General features: G+C 43.5%; 1 protein-coding gene across 3 annotated transcripts in view; it reads right to left on the bottom strand.

Annotated features, from left to right (window-relative positions):
* The window catches only part of marchf8 (membrane-associated ring finger (C3HC4) 8), a 78,740-nt gene extending 69,471 nt beyond the window's left edge, over nt 1-9,269 (bottom strand). The window contains exon 1 of one of the 3 annotated variants that reach the window (XM_076742455.1): nt 9,087-9,269. The gene's annotated coding sequence lies outside the window, so the exon portion shown is untranslated. Of the gene's footprint in view, nt 1-8,799 lie in introns of all 3 variants that reach the window. The other 2 variants (XM_076742457.1, XM_076742456.1) reach the window with 2 other exon arrangements.
* Between the last annotated feature and the right edge of the window lie 4,880 nt (nt 9,270-14,149).

The following is a 14,149-nucleotide window of genomic DNA, read 5'->3' as shown; positions in this document are numbered from 1 at the left end:
CCCCCCCCCCCCCTCCGCTCCCCCATTTCCTGTTAACTCCCTGCTCTTCTCAATCTAATAAAAGGAAAATGTGGCCTCAAAGTGCTTTTAAAAAAAGTCAATAAACACTGTTCACACCAAGGTCTGTGGATTATCCTGAGTAAGTGGGACATTGTTTCTGGAAGTTGCTTCTGAGTGTTTTTCAATGCTTTGAGTGCCGCACACCACACTACAAAAAGGACTCTTCCACTTTCATTTAGGGCTGCGGCTAACAGTTATTTTCATCACTGATTGATCTGACATTTTCTCGATTTTAAAATGACAGAAAGCAGAGGCCGGGGCGACGAATTCAGAATGCTTTGTCCAAACAACAGCGTGTATTCAGTTCACCATCGAAGCCTACATGACTATGAAAAGCAAGCTTGACCAGGAAAAGGTTGTATTTTTGCTTGAAATTCACTGAAATGACTATTGATTATTACCAAAATAGTTGCTGATTAACATTGTGTGGACTGACTAATCAATTAAACAGCTAATTGTTGAAGCTCAGACGTGGATATTCGGGGCGAGAGATGGAAAATTCATCACGCAACCTCTGACACATCGAGGCATGTCTTGATTTAGACCCTCGTCCACCTCCTTTACCTCACAGCAGCCATACTTCCACGGTAATTGAACAGATGAAGATGTCAGGCTGGTTTGACAAAACGACTCAGCATCCTGCGCACACACCCCTCCTCTCTTTGTAATGGGGATAATTAGACCGACGTGGCTCCAAAATAACACACCCTAGAGTCTGCGCGGCCTGACAGCTAAACACACATCTGTGTCCACCCATGTGCGCAGGTTACACGAGTTTGACTCGTGCAAATATAACGCTGCTGCTCAAACAACAATTTGGGCGCCTTTAATTGTGATCCTACCGACTGAGGTACCCACACAACCTACAGGTATACTAATATACTACAATCAAAAGCACTCAATTCTGGCTATGTAGCTTTTATAGATGGAACAATTTACTGAGTTCATGTTTGAGGGAGACAGACAAAGCAGACACAAATTTCCTCATGTGTTCTGTGTACGACCCTAATTACTGCTCTGCCAAAGGGAAGATGACGCTCAAAGTCAGAAATACAAAACATATTTTATCAGAAAATCTTTTATACCTCAAATAAAACGTTTATGTCCTAGATACAAGATAAGGCATGCAGTCAGAGCAGGATCACATGATGTGCGTGAGGGGAAAAGCACAACAAAACATTTTAGAGGCTGCAGAGGGAGAAGGCGAGAGGGAAGAACACAACGTTTATTACTGAAAACTACATGATCCCAGAACCAAAGGATGGTAAATAAACGTTTAATGTGGATTGTATTTGGGATAAAAGCTGCCATTTGTATCAAACTGTACTTTTTTGCTTTATATGATATGCAAATTAACAGCATGCTTTCCTAAAATAGATGACTTCAATTAGATAACTAATAATTTTGTTATGATGGTTATTCATATAGTAGTTCATATGGATGATATTTAAGAAGTTCAACCCTAACCCTCGAAACATCTTCTAGTCAAGAGGCTAAACAGGCTGGTGGTTACACAGCCATAATCACCACATTTGCCTCAGTGAACTCCTGAAACTGTCACGTGCAGCTGCTCGAGTCACGTCAGCTTCATCAGACCTGACAGATCTTAAACTCTCCTTGGACAGCAAACATGGTGCTGGAGGCTGTCAAGAAAGGCGGCTATCCCATCGTACCCATCACTCCAGCTGTTCACCTGAATGGTTTGAATGTTACCACAGCTGTCCGTGTCATCGCACCACTTTCAACAGCTGCACGCGCACACACGCACGCACGCACACACACACACACACACGCACGCACGCACGCACGCACAGCGACTTGCATTCATTCTACTGAATTAGCATTTGTCAAGCGAACTCATTTACTGCTCAAAAAATTTATAACAAACCTACAACACCAAATTATGTCCACAAAACCAATTTGGACAAGAAATAACAGGATGAATTAATTATCTAAAAACACTATTAATGACTGCAACGCACTGAGGACTGAATTAAAATGATCAAAGAATCACAGCAGAGATTTAGAGCTGGATTTGCTTCTGCCGCTGTAACAGGGGGCTTTCTGACATGGACGCATTATTTGTTTTTACTCGAGAATACACTCAATAAAAATCACAGGCAGCAAATCCACCTCTGGCTACGCAACAGTCTGCGACAATCGATGGGCAACAACAGAGAAGCCATTAGTAATAAAAACTCATTTCATCATGAAATGACAGCAGGGAAGCAGGGACCCATTCCGCCGTTGGGTTTGCAGAAATCCACATTAAAAGCAGCCGATTATATCTTTACTGTTTACAAACACTTGAGTAAATTACACATGAATGGCAGCTTGATAATGCTCCAAAGGAAAAGCCCCAGAAAAGTTCCACGACTTGCACGCCACTTCCCAAAGATCACATGACAACCGGTCTTTAAAATATAAGGACATCTACTCTTTTCTCTGTCTGCCTGGCCACAGTAGCTGCTGCTGCTGCTGCTGCTGCTGCTCAGGCCAATTACACAGCTTTTCCTCCAGTTAGTCCAAGCAAAACAGTGCTGCTGATGCCACAAGTTTAGCAGCGAGAAACTTCCATGAGATGCCTATAGGACAAGTCACTATTGTATTAATGAGACCGACAGTGGCGGAAAAAGACATGCATTTGCAGGGAAAGGTCAGAAATATTTAGCATACCATACGTACTAGACTTTCAAATGATTCTTTCTTCACTCCAAGACAGCCATTAGTCTCTGAAAGGCAACTTGCATAGACTAGAGACACGCAAGGGTTAGATCAGACATTCCAGTTAAATTAACTTGATCCTTATATGATTTAAAGTCAGGAGGGAACGAACGCAAGGAGGAACTTCCGCTAATGGACACTGTCAAAACGATGATGCTGATCCTGATTCGCTCAGAGAGGTTGTGCCAGTTAATGTGAACATGGCATCTGTCAGACTATCAGCAGCACATGAACGCACCACAAGACAGAAACACTTATCAATACAGCTGAAGCTCTGACAAAAAGAGATTTGTGTTTACTGTGATGAATTACCATCATAAAGGTTTGTGCATGTTGATTTTTTTACTCGAAAGTCATGAAAACAGATGGCTTCAGAAATCCAGTAGAATATGATGTGCTGCAGAAAGCAGTGGGTAGTGGTGTAAAGCAGCACGCAGCAGAGTGCATTAGTTCAAAGGACTAAAAAAATGGAGCTTGAATGAGCTTTGCTCGTCTGAATTATTGTTCAGGAAAACAAAACGGCTCAAAACGCTTGGAATTAGAAACTCTCTATTTGGAGAACCTGGGTTAATTAAACTAATTCAACTTTTTTTTTATTATCAAAAAAGGCCGCAAGTTTTTCTCGGTTCCCTTGATTGATTCATTATAGTCACAGAGCTTTTACATCAAATATTGCCGGCAGTCTGAATAAATGAGGGTATAAACAGAACATCCACACACTCTGTAGACACATTGCCACTGGAGAGACTGTAGACAAAGACTTCCATTAAATTAAATTCACAGAGCATCTGCTCTTAATGCGGAACTTAAAGACAATTTTCATCCCTATTTCCACACTGTCATAACATTCTGCTATCAGCTGCTCCTGTTTCAAGACGCCGCTGTCATCGGCAGGCAGTGTGTCAAGTCTGCAGTCAGTCTATCGATCCGACGCACACTCACGCAGATTCTTCCACACAGCACATAAGTGGTCACTGAATGCTTTGCTGAGCGTTTGCTCTGGACTTTAACCAAACTGACTCTTTATTGAGCCCCACCCACATTAAATATGGTTACTACACCTGTGAAATCTTAAAAGCATTCGAGAACGCTGTAAAAAGGTTTTAAATATGCGCTTGATGGCTCCATACATGATACCGCACTAGGAAGGACAAGGAAAACAGAGAGAGTGTAAAGTGTACCTTTGCTTCGACAGGACACAGTGGATGAGCTGGTTGTAGACTTTTTTTTTTTAAATATAATATAGCCTGTAACATCCCAAACTAATGCAATATGTTGCTTGGAAGCAACACTCAGTTACATTATCATTAGAGCAGACAGACGAGCTGTTAATCCGTTTCCTTAACTTTTGCTCTTCTTAGTTTTGGTTTCGGACAGACTGGAAAAAAAACACATCCCTCAAACACGGAGTTAAATGCATAGTTTCACTTTTACTACAGCGTGTACACGTGTACTCACATGTGTAGAGATCCAAAGCTTGGCAGGCCTGCTGTGCATTGTTACGATTGCCAAGCTGTGATTGGATGCTCGCTGTGTGTGGGTGCGGTTTAGGGGAAAGCCGACGAGTGTTCCGGGACTGACCATGACCAAAACACCAAAGAATCTATGCCAAGGAGCATTCCAGCTGTTCTGGGAGCTTATGACGGCCTGACACTTCACCGAGACACTTCATGTTTAATGTTTTCAGTTCATTTCTCATCCGTCTGAAACTCAAGAGGCTAATCCAGCTCCCAGTTTATCGGAATACGAATATAAAACCACAAACGGCATCAAATCCATAGTATTTGCACAAACCTGTGGCTACGGTAACACACAGGATTGTACTATCGTGGCTGCTTGCCCACACCTCCTTCTTGATTCGTTGCCATGATCAGCCCCGTGAAAGCCCTAATGACATCATCAACCATAGCCCACCACCTGCAGCAGTGCCATCCCACAGTCCATTCAGCTGAGCCAGCACCTCTGCTCGGCTGATGTATAGCAGCTGTCGAGCCTCCCCCCTCTTTCATCCCGGACTATATGAGTTCATCACAGCCCGGCAACACACACAGATGCAACTGCACACACACACACACACTGTAAGTCTGAGTGAGGAAGACTATTTAAGATCTTAATATAATATAAATATAAACACTGTCCTGTTGTCAATAACCTGTGTTTTGTAACTACTGATTGGCATTACTCCAGTGAGGTTGAACTCACAGGAGTGCATGACATCATCCATAAGAGGAAGTCATTAGATAGGATCAATACTCTATTCCCTACAGACGAACACCAGCCACAGTGGGACGCAGTAGCGGGGCAGGCCAGGATTGAGTAAGTGCAAGGGAGGCCAAGAGAAACGACACCGTATGATATCTTTAGCATGTTATTACATTACAGCGCAGCCAGACGCTGATACAACAAGACTAGCAGGGCACATATTCATACCATTATTGTCCAGGATCAGATAGCAGTCTGGGACAGCTGCACAGAGTCTACACAGAACTGGAAATCTTGTAGTACGAGTGCAGCTGCCATATGGTGGTAATTTTGTTAATATGCTTTTAATTAGTTCAGCTAAAGATCAATTAAAAAAAGTACAACTTGCAAAGCTGGAAGTCTTGTAAAAGAGGTAATAGCTGACATCACTGCGGCTTCCTAACAGTCACAGGAGTCCAGGAAAACCCACATCCTGAATAAGCACATACTTTGTAAAAGGGGACAGGATACGGTTTTTGTTGGCTGAATACATTCCATGTCTGCGGAATACAATCAATGTTATTTTACAGATTAACCACCACAGCGAGGAGACGGGGCTGAGCAGGTGCAGCGTGAGTCACGGAGCCACGTACGCAGGTGCCATTTTGAAGCAGGATGACATTTAACAAAGAAATTCAAACGTATTCGGACCGAAGAAAAGTGCTGTTGATTGGTTAGGCTGCGAATCGCAAGTGGTGTGATTAACTGGAACATGATCGCATCCTCCAACAACACTGAGATGATGTACAGGAAACAGAAAAAATGGAAGTGTGTGTGTGTGTGTGTGTGTGTGTGTGTGTGTGTTAGAGACGGGGGGAGAACAAGTTACACTTACAGTCTTGTTGATAAGGATAACTGCATCAGTTAAGGTTTAACCGAAACACCTCTCAATTGACTGATTATTTGAAACAAAAATGATGATTGATTAAATCCATTTTTCAAGACAAAATGCCAAAAAAACCACTATTTGCAGCTTCCTCGTCTTCTAAGATATTAAATCTAATATATTCTGGTTTTGGACTGTTGGTCGGACAAACAAGACATTTGAATAAGTCAGTCTGCAAATCTGTGACGGACATTTCTGACACAACTGACATTTCAGAGACCAAACAATTAGTCGGGGAAATAACATGACAGATTCAACGATGAAGGAAATAATTATTAGCTGAGGTCTGATGATGGAACCCGCTCGGGGGCAAATATCACCCACAGCACACACAAACACACACAAAAATAAAAATAAAGGTGGCCTGACTTGAAAAATGAGTCAACACAAAAATATTTCGTTTTCAGCTCTGAGCTATTTGAAACATGCTGCACGTTATTAGCAACAACAGACATCAGCTGTTGTGCAGTTGGAACTAATTAGCCAAAACACAAATGTGGACGACGGTGGCTGAACTAAACTAACCAGAACTAAAAACCCTGCTCAGAGACCCTGCAAGTCAAAAATGTTTTCATCACTTGTTAAATTGAATTGGACTGAAACTGCAGTACAATGGCACAATGGGGGCTGTCAAACCCATCCACTGCTCCATATTGTAAAATACTGTGGGAGGCACATTTCAGCATCACAACCAATTGTGTCAAACAATGAGGGCAGTTAATTGGCAGAAAGCTACTATCAGAGCCTTCAGATACTTTTGATTGCATTCTTTCCACCCTCCAATTACTTTCCTCAGAACCCATCTCTGAAGGCAGAAAGTATGAGTTAATTTGCAAGCGCACAATGGCACAGTCCATTAAGACTGCGGGCTCCTGCGCTCGCAGTTTCAGCAGCTGAACACAGTCTCAGTCGCCCTCCTCCTCCTCCTCCTCCTCCTCCTCCTCCTCCTGCTACAAATCAGAATCACGGCTCTGCTTTCTCATTTCTCCCTGTAGCCGGTCCCGTCAGAGCGACTGACGACCTCAGAGTCTGTTGACAGCTCGCGCTGCTCAGGGCTGGAGCAGATGAGATTTCTCATGAGGACGCTTGTTGATAACAGCGAAATCCCTCTTTGTCAGAGGGCACACGGTCAGCTGGTCGGGAAGGAAGGCGAGGGCAGGAAGAGGAAGGGAGAGAAGCGGACCGTTGTGAGTGTGTGATGTGGCCATAAGAGAGGATTTAATGCTGCAAATGACAAGCTGGTGCAAGTGCAGGCAAACTTTTGGGAAAAAAAAAAACACCTCAAATTTGCACTTTTTCTTCCCGTCTTCACTGAGAATAAGCAGACACCTAAGCTTAATGTCACTTGATGTGGTTCCCTACTTATTACAGTCAGCTATGAACAAAAAAAATCCAACCCCGAACTTTTGATATCGTTGCTGTAATTCCACTAATAATATAAAATATCTGTGCGCTCAACATGAAAATTTTGACAAGTTGAAAGCCGCTCATGAATAAAAGGCTGACCTCTCCTTTTGGCGTTTTATTTCTTCTGCTGCTGCAGATTAAAAGCATTCCCAATTACTTCTTCATCAAAGTCAAGATACTTCTTTGTTCAGCTCCAGAACGCAACCAAGATTAGAGCTCCAGCTGCCTGCCTACAAAAAGGCCACCGTCCGTCGCTGTTGTTCAAACACTTAGCTGTGTCAGAAACTTAAACAGTGTTTGTGTGGAAAAGAAGCCTATGTGGTAATCCCATGAGAGGAGGCAGGATTAGTTACACAGCAGCACAACGCAGAGAATAAGCATTGTGTTATCTGCAAGTTTATGCATGCACACTCCACAGATACCGTCGGGACAATGAGGCTTCTTATCGCAACACGACTTTTCACACTGGCAAAGACATAACCAAAGGCTACAGTGATATAACGCACACAGACAGACACAGCTGCTTCCTGCCCTGCCAGGAGCTGAACACCACACTGGAGCCTACATCACGGCAAGGATGGAACCAGAAGGAGCTGACTTTGACGTGAAGCCAAGACTTGTCACTGTGGAATGAAGATGAGCGAAGGGTTTGCCCTCCTGCTGGGGGGAATGAATTCCACAGTGAGCATCTGCACAGTGGAGGAGAAGAGTAGACAGGAGAGCGTTGGAAAGAAGAAGCTGCAAAAGGTACAACGACACACAGCAGAGGTGGAGTGTAAGCTGGCACAGCTGATCCTGCAGCCCAGGAGAGTGTAATGTGAGAGCTGCAATAGCTGTTCACTGATGACTGGGTGTGATGGCAGATTAGATTTTGCATTTTAATCCAAGAGTGGCTGAAAATATAAAAGCAGCTGATTTTCTTCAGGCGGCTGCAGCCTGTAGGAGCAGTGCAGCCAGGACTCTGCTTGGCTTTATTATGGCTCATTATAGGGGACCGTCCGGCAGGACAGTGCGCCCACAGTAGATGTGGAAATACAGATTCTCTGTGAGACAAAGGAAGCTGCTGGGAGCGCAGCTGTGGTCCATCATGCAAATGTAACCGCTAACATTGCAATCAATACTGATCCGGTGTGGTCACCTCAAAGGGGACAGAGACGCTGCTCTACCGCACTGTGACCCCTCATCTGCTCATGCGAGAATGCAAGTTCACAGCATCCTGGGGGGAAAAAAAACGCTAAAATGAATCGTGTCGGAAAACAACAAATCACATTTTCATGACCTGTCCCATCTCATTCCGCCGCAAACTGAGCGACTGACAAAGGCTCGCTCGGACACATCACGCCTCCACTTGAGTCCCAAGCACACAGTGAGCGGACAGACCGATAAATTCATGAGCAACAGCAGACATTTGAGGGGAAACAGCGCCGATCATTTCTGCTGCAGAGCGCACCAGCCGCTCACATTCAACTCAATTTCCATACCTGAATCACAACGGGCTACGGTGACCGTCACCGGGGACCGACTCTCGGCTTCAACAGCGACCAATAAAAAGAAGGAAAAAATGAAGAGGAGGCAAATTGTCACGCATTCACATCCCAGCGCAGTCCAGACGTCCGTCCGTCCGTCCGACCGAGCGGCCGTCAGCCGCCTCCGGTTGGACTGAATAAAGCGAGCGGAGACAGGGGAGCCTCAGTGTGGACGGACGCATAGCTGCATTGGGCCAAATGTCGGTCCTTATTCCAACTAAGAGACAAAAGAAGACACTCACCGCTGTGTTTGGCACCGAATGACGACGTTGTGTTTATTTCATTGCCCCCGCTGAGCAGCTGTGTGTAGTGGTGCGTCACCGACTTCCGCGTTAAGATGGAGTGAAAAAAAAAAAAACGCAAAGAAAATAATGAATTTAAAGGACAGGCGGCGCACGCGGGCGCACTGAGGGCTGTGCACTACTGAAGAGACGAGGGTGAAGGCGGTGAAGATGATGGAGGCAGTAGAGGTGGAAAATGTAGCCTATGGTGATGATAGTGGATGAAATATTTATTTAAAGCTTGGCTAATACATAATGTTTATATCAGTTGCGCATGTGAAAAACTGGCCAGTGGCACCACTCTTATCAACCCCACCCCAACCCCAACTCTTACCAACACCACCTCCAGCAGCTGCAGGCAGAAAAAGCTCTAAATGCACCCACAATGCACAAACAGCAAAGTAGCTGGTGAACATAGAGCAGCGTTTAGCAGCTAAAGTATCTCCTCCAATAATTTGACTTGCTCCAAATGTAGTTTTGGAGACTTTTTAAGCTTCAAATCAGCACATCACCAGCTTATTCTGGTTCATTGTCATCCAGTTATGAAAGGCATGTTTTACCTGGTGATTTTAATGTTCATGTCATTAGATCATCACCCCTTTTTAATGCTTCCATGTCTGCATCAAAACAGTGGAATGACTTGGATGACTCTGCTGGGACTAGGACAACGCTTGCTCAGTTGATGAGCTACTGCTTGATTTTAATAATAAACTGACCAACCATCAGTTCTCAGATGTGGATTTGGATTATTCTTTTAAAGAAAGTATTGGCACCATTAGCACCAGTATTAAAAACAGGTTCATCAACTCTTCACTGTGACATCCCGTAATATTCCAACAGATGAAGAACCTATGTGTTGCTATGACCAAAATGAAGTCATCCACACACTCATTAAATCCAACTCCCAGCGCCTTTCTCATGAAACAACACAAACAATCACGTATGAATTAGGTGAGAAGGCTGCATTTGACCAATGACTTTGATGTTTTCCTCAAGGAAGCAAACTTTTTCACCTGAGGAACACTGCCAACATCACACCATTTTAAACTCAGGACGAGACTGAAATACTGATACGTGCTTTATTACTCTGCACTTAGAATACTGCAACTCTCTTATTACTGCTCCCCCTGATAAGTCTTTAAGGAAATTATAGATAATTCAGAACGCTGCAGCCAGGAGTTTGACTATTACAAAAAAAAAGAGATCACATTACCTCTCTGCTCGCATCACTGCACTGGCTACCTGGAGCTTTAGAATTGAAATGAAAGTCCTTTAATTTGTCCACAAAGCCTTGCGTAATCTAGCACCTTCATATATGAGCCACTGCTTCTCATTTTATGCCCCAACATTTTATGCTGGTGTCATTGTTCATGTTCTATTGTACTGTGATCAAAGTCTTTTTGTTTCTGATTGTTATGCTACTTTTTAAACTATTATTATCATTACTATCATTACTCTTATTATATATTGATTATATTAATTGCATATTATTATTATAATCAAAGAGCTAGAGCAGATATTTCCCTCAGGTCACAGAGTTCACAGAGACCAAAATGGAGCCAAAAGGAGAGCGAATATTAGGCTACATTCATCAGGTGGACATGAGAACTGACTCCAAATGAATGCTAACGCTGCTGAATGTCTGGCTGAAGTGTATATTGGCAAGCAGGCGTTCCACCGCCCATAACTGTGACTAAAGTAATAAATGTATGAAGCTTTAAAGCAAAATATTTTACATTTTGGGACATTAGGCCCACCTGTATTCGCTTTCTGGTGGTGGCTTAAATAAAGAGACTGATATCATGTAAGAGTGCTATCGATATTCTCATCTCTGGCAGAAAGTGAATTTTTTCATATTTTCCAAAATGTCAAACTAGTCTTTTAAAGATGATGATAAACATCACATTTATTATTTGAGACATTTCCTATTATAACAACTGATTTTCTGGAAACTTCATAATAGATTTGTTATCAGCCGACAGAAGACAACTTCCAGAAAAGAGCTCCAGACTGTCCTGTCAGACTGTATTAATATACTCTGGTACAATGGTCATTATTTCAGATTGTGAATGGCCTGGAGTGCACTGCATGACTTTCCTAACTTGAGTGAATCACACAATGTACTGTAACTCCACTCCAAAAGAGCCCCTCATTCACAGTATGTCGGGAGAGGCTCACTTATTAGACGAGGGAATGTATCTTCCGTCGACTCAAAGCCTCGGCTCTATCTCTGTGAAACCTGTCATTGTGTTTGGGCTTATTACTGATGCACAGTCCGCCACGCTGTCCTTGGGGGTGGGACAACGGAGCCTCTGTGCTCGGGCTGGACGAAGTGGGAACCTCAGACGTGAGTCTGCCAAATTGTCATGCATGTGTCTCTGCGTCAGAAAGATAGGCCTACTGTCTTGCTGCGTGGCAAGGAAAGATAAGGATGTGGCTTGTTGTGTTAAAGAGAGGAGGAAAGTGAAGCACGGCTGTCGTGTTGAGACTAAAACAGCCTTTGCACCACATTTGCAGAACTTCAGAAATCCAAATAGGACACAGAGAGAAGCTTACATATAGTCACTCCAGACTGACAAACAACAAGAATTTCTGCTGTTCAGATTAGAGCTGGGTGTGTGAGATCAGCCGGGAGGACTGGAGGGCATAATAGCTGGAAGTTGGCATACCAAGCCCAATGAAGTATACAACATAGGGTTCTTAAGAAGGAGGAGGCAGAGGAAGGGAGGAAGAAAGGGGCGGTGGGTGAAAGCCAAACAGGGAAGGGGAAGACAGGTAGAGGAAGACTTTGTCCCAGGAGGTCAGTGGGCCTGTCAGTAGGTGGGAAGAGAGCTGGGGGCGAGGGCAGGTAAAAGATTGCCCTGAGATTTTCTTCACGTGTCCTCCCTGCTTGGTGAACCTGTCAGACTGGTAGTGCTTGATTGTCTCAAGTGTTTATCCCATTGGCCCTGTGCACACGTGACTCAGCAGAGAAAACAGTCTTGCTTCACACAGGCACGGATATCATTTAGAGCAACACACAAGCTGAGAGGTAACAGACTGTGATTTGATTATGCAAACAGTGCACGTGCCTTTGGAAGTTTGCAGAGTCATATTCAGCTGCAATAAAATCAGCAGATATCCACTGTCTTTGTGGCCGTGCATGCAGACTCCAGAGTTAGGAGTTGGAGAGATTACTTTTTTCACCATGAAGCAGTCTAGCAGTTAATGCTGTTTGCAGGTGGTGATAACAGCACTACAAACCCCAGCCTGTAGATTGGAGATTATTTATCTAAATGCAGTATTTATGTATTTTAGAGGCAAAAATCACAGTGCAGCTGTAAAAGTTCTGGGTGTGTTGTGCAGCTCAGCAGCCCTAATGGATTATTATTAAATGGGTAATCAGTAACCTGCAATGTATTGTGTTTTCAAAAAATCCTTTCTAGTCCTGCACACGTTTTGGTATTGAATATGCCCACTGCCACCCTCACTGAGCTGGATTTCTTCTTCTAAACGCCACGTTTTTAAAAAAGAGAGAAAAAAAGCATTGTTTTTTAGTCTGTGCAAAATATAGACTTGAAGCTCTTGGCAGAGCTGCAGAGCTGCAAGAGGCAAGCAGAACAATCCTGAAACAGAAAATAGACATTTGGTTTGTTGTGTTTGTGTTACACACTGCACAGGAACAGTGGAGGACTGCTCCACTGAAGAGGCAGCTGAAAGAAGACCAAATCAAAAACTGTATATCTCCCAAAAGGCACAGTATGGAATGAAAATGACATGACTCCACCCTTGAAAGAGTGATTTAGTGTTACACTTAAAAACTGAAGCGGAAATATTCTGGTTTTTAGTTTCTAATATGGGTCAAGCTCCAACAACGCTGGATCCTACACTTCCTTTAATGCCCTCTCCTCAACTCGTCTTTCAAACTACAGTCTGTGTTGTGGGACTTGTTAAAAATATGTTCTCCAAGGCCGAGCCAACATACCTGAGTGATGTCACTTCAGAGCAACAGAAAACTTTACACAACTCTCTGTGTGTTCACTTCACTCACACGGGCAACAGTGGTGAGCACCAAGTTCACCACCAGGAATCAGAGATGACCGCCTTTTTCACGTAACCCTGAACTGATTTCTCCGAGTTAACAAATAGCAAAGGTTAGAGGGTGCTGACATGTCACATTTGAGCATATTATTTAAAATAAGCTTGTGTAATCTTGTAGTTAAAAGGAAAAACATTCAGCTCTATGAGGCTGCGCTTAGGCACAGCAGAGCTAAATGCTAACATGTTGATGTTTAGCAGGTGTGATATTTTCCACGTTGACCATCCTTGTTTAGCTTGTTGGCATTTTAACATTTTGCTAATTAGCACTAAACATAAGGTACAGCTGAAGCTGAGGCAGTGTCGTTAGTTTTGCAGGCACTTGGTAATAAACACTTAGACTGAACTGGAAGGCTTGTTTTTGTTATTAATTATTTTGAAAGCGTTAAATTAGCAGAAAATTTTGCTTCCTGCTGCTGCACTGACGAGTTTGAAATAAAATCGGCATGACGTAGTTTTCTAAAACTCATCTTGAGATGCCTGTAGGCTCCAGCCTTTTGAAAAAAATACACCTCTTCATGTTGAGGTACATTTATCTGCCAGGGGAGACTTTGCAGCAGTATATGATGTCCAGCCCAATTATCTTGGATCAAAGCCAGACAACATGAAGGAGGAAAGTGGGGATAAAAACACTAAGACGTGACTCAGGTCGGGGTTTGTCTGTTGCACTGGAACAGCCTGCAAAGTGAAAGCAAAGTGAATAATGAGCGGCGCCCTCACTTTTCGTTTGAACCCTCGCGCTCAGTGACTCACCAGCGAAGAAAGATGACATGTTCATGTTTTTGATTACACAGAGTGTTTGCGTATTTACTGATTGCAACATTATCTGCGCTCCACTCTGCAGGATTAGCTGGTGTTTTGCATGTGTGCACATAAACAGAGAGCAGCTTTGAAGTGCTCTTCCTCACATTTTATTCACATGCATTTGCAGAGCGATCCATCTGTGG

The sequence above is a fragment of the Chaetodon auriga genome, chromosome 11 (genome assembly GCF_051107435.1).
Source record: "Chaetodon auriga isolate fChaAug3 chromosome 11, fChaAug3.hap1, whole genome shotgun sequence".
In the NCBI taxonomy this organism is placed as follows: domain Eukaryota; kingdom Metazoa; phylum Chordata; class Actinopteri; order Chaetodontiformes; family Chaetodontidae; genus Chaetodon; species Chaetodon auriga.
This window is presented reverse-complemented; position numbering and strand designations above follow the sequence as displayed.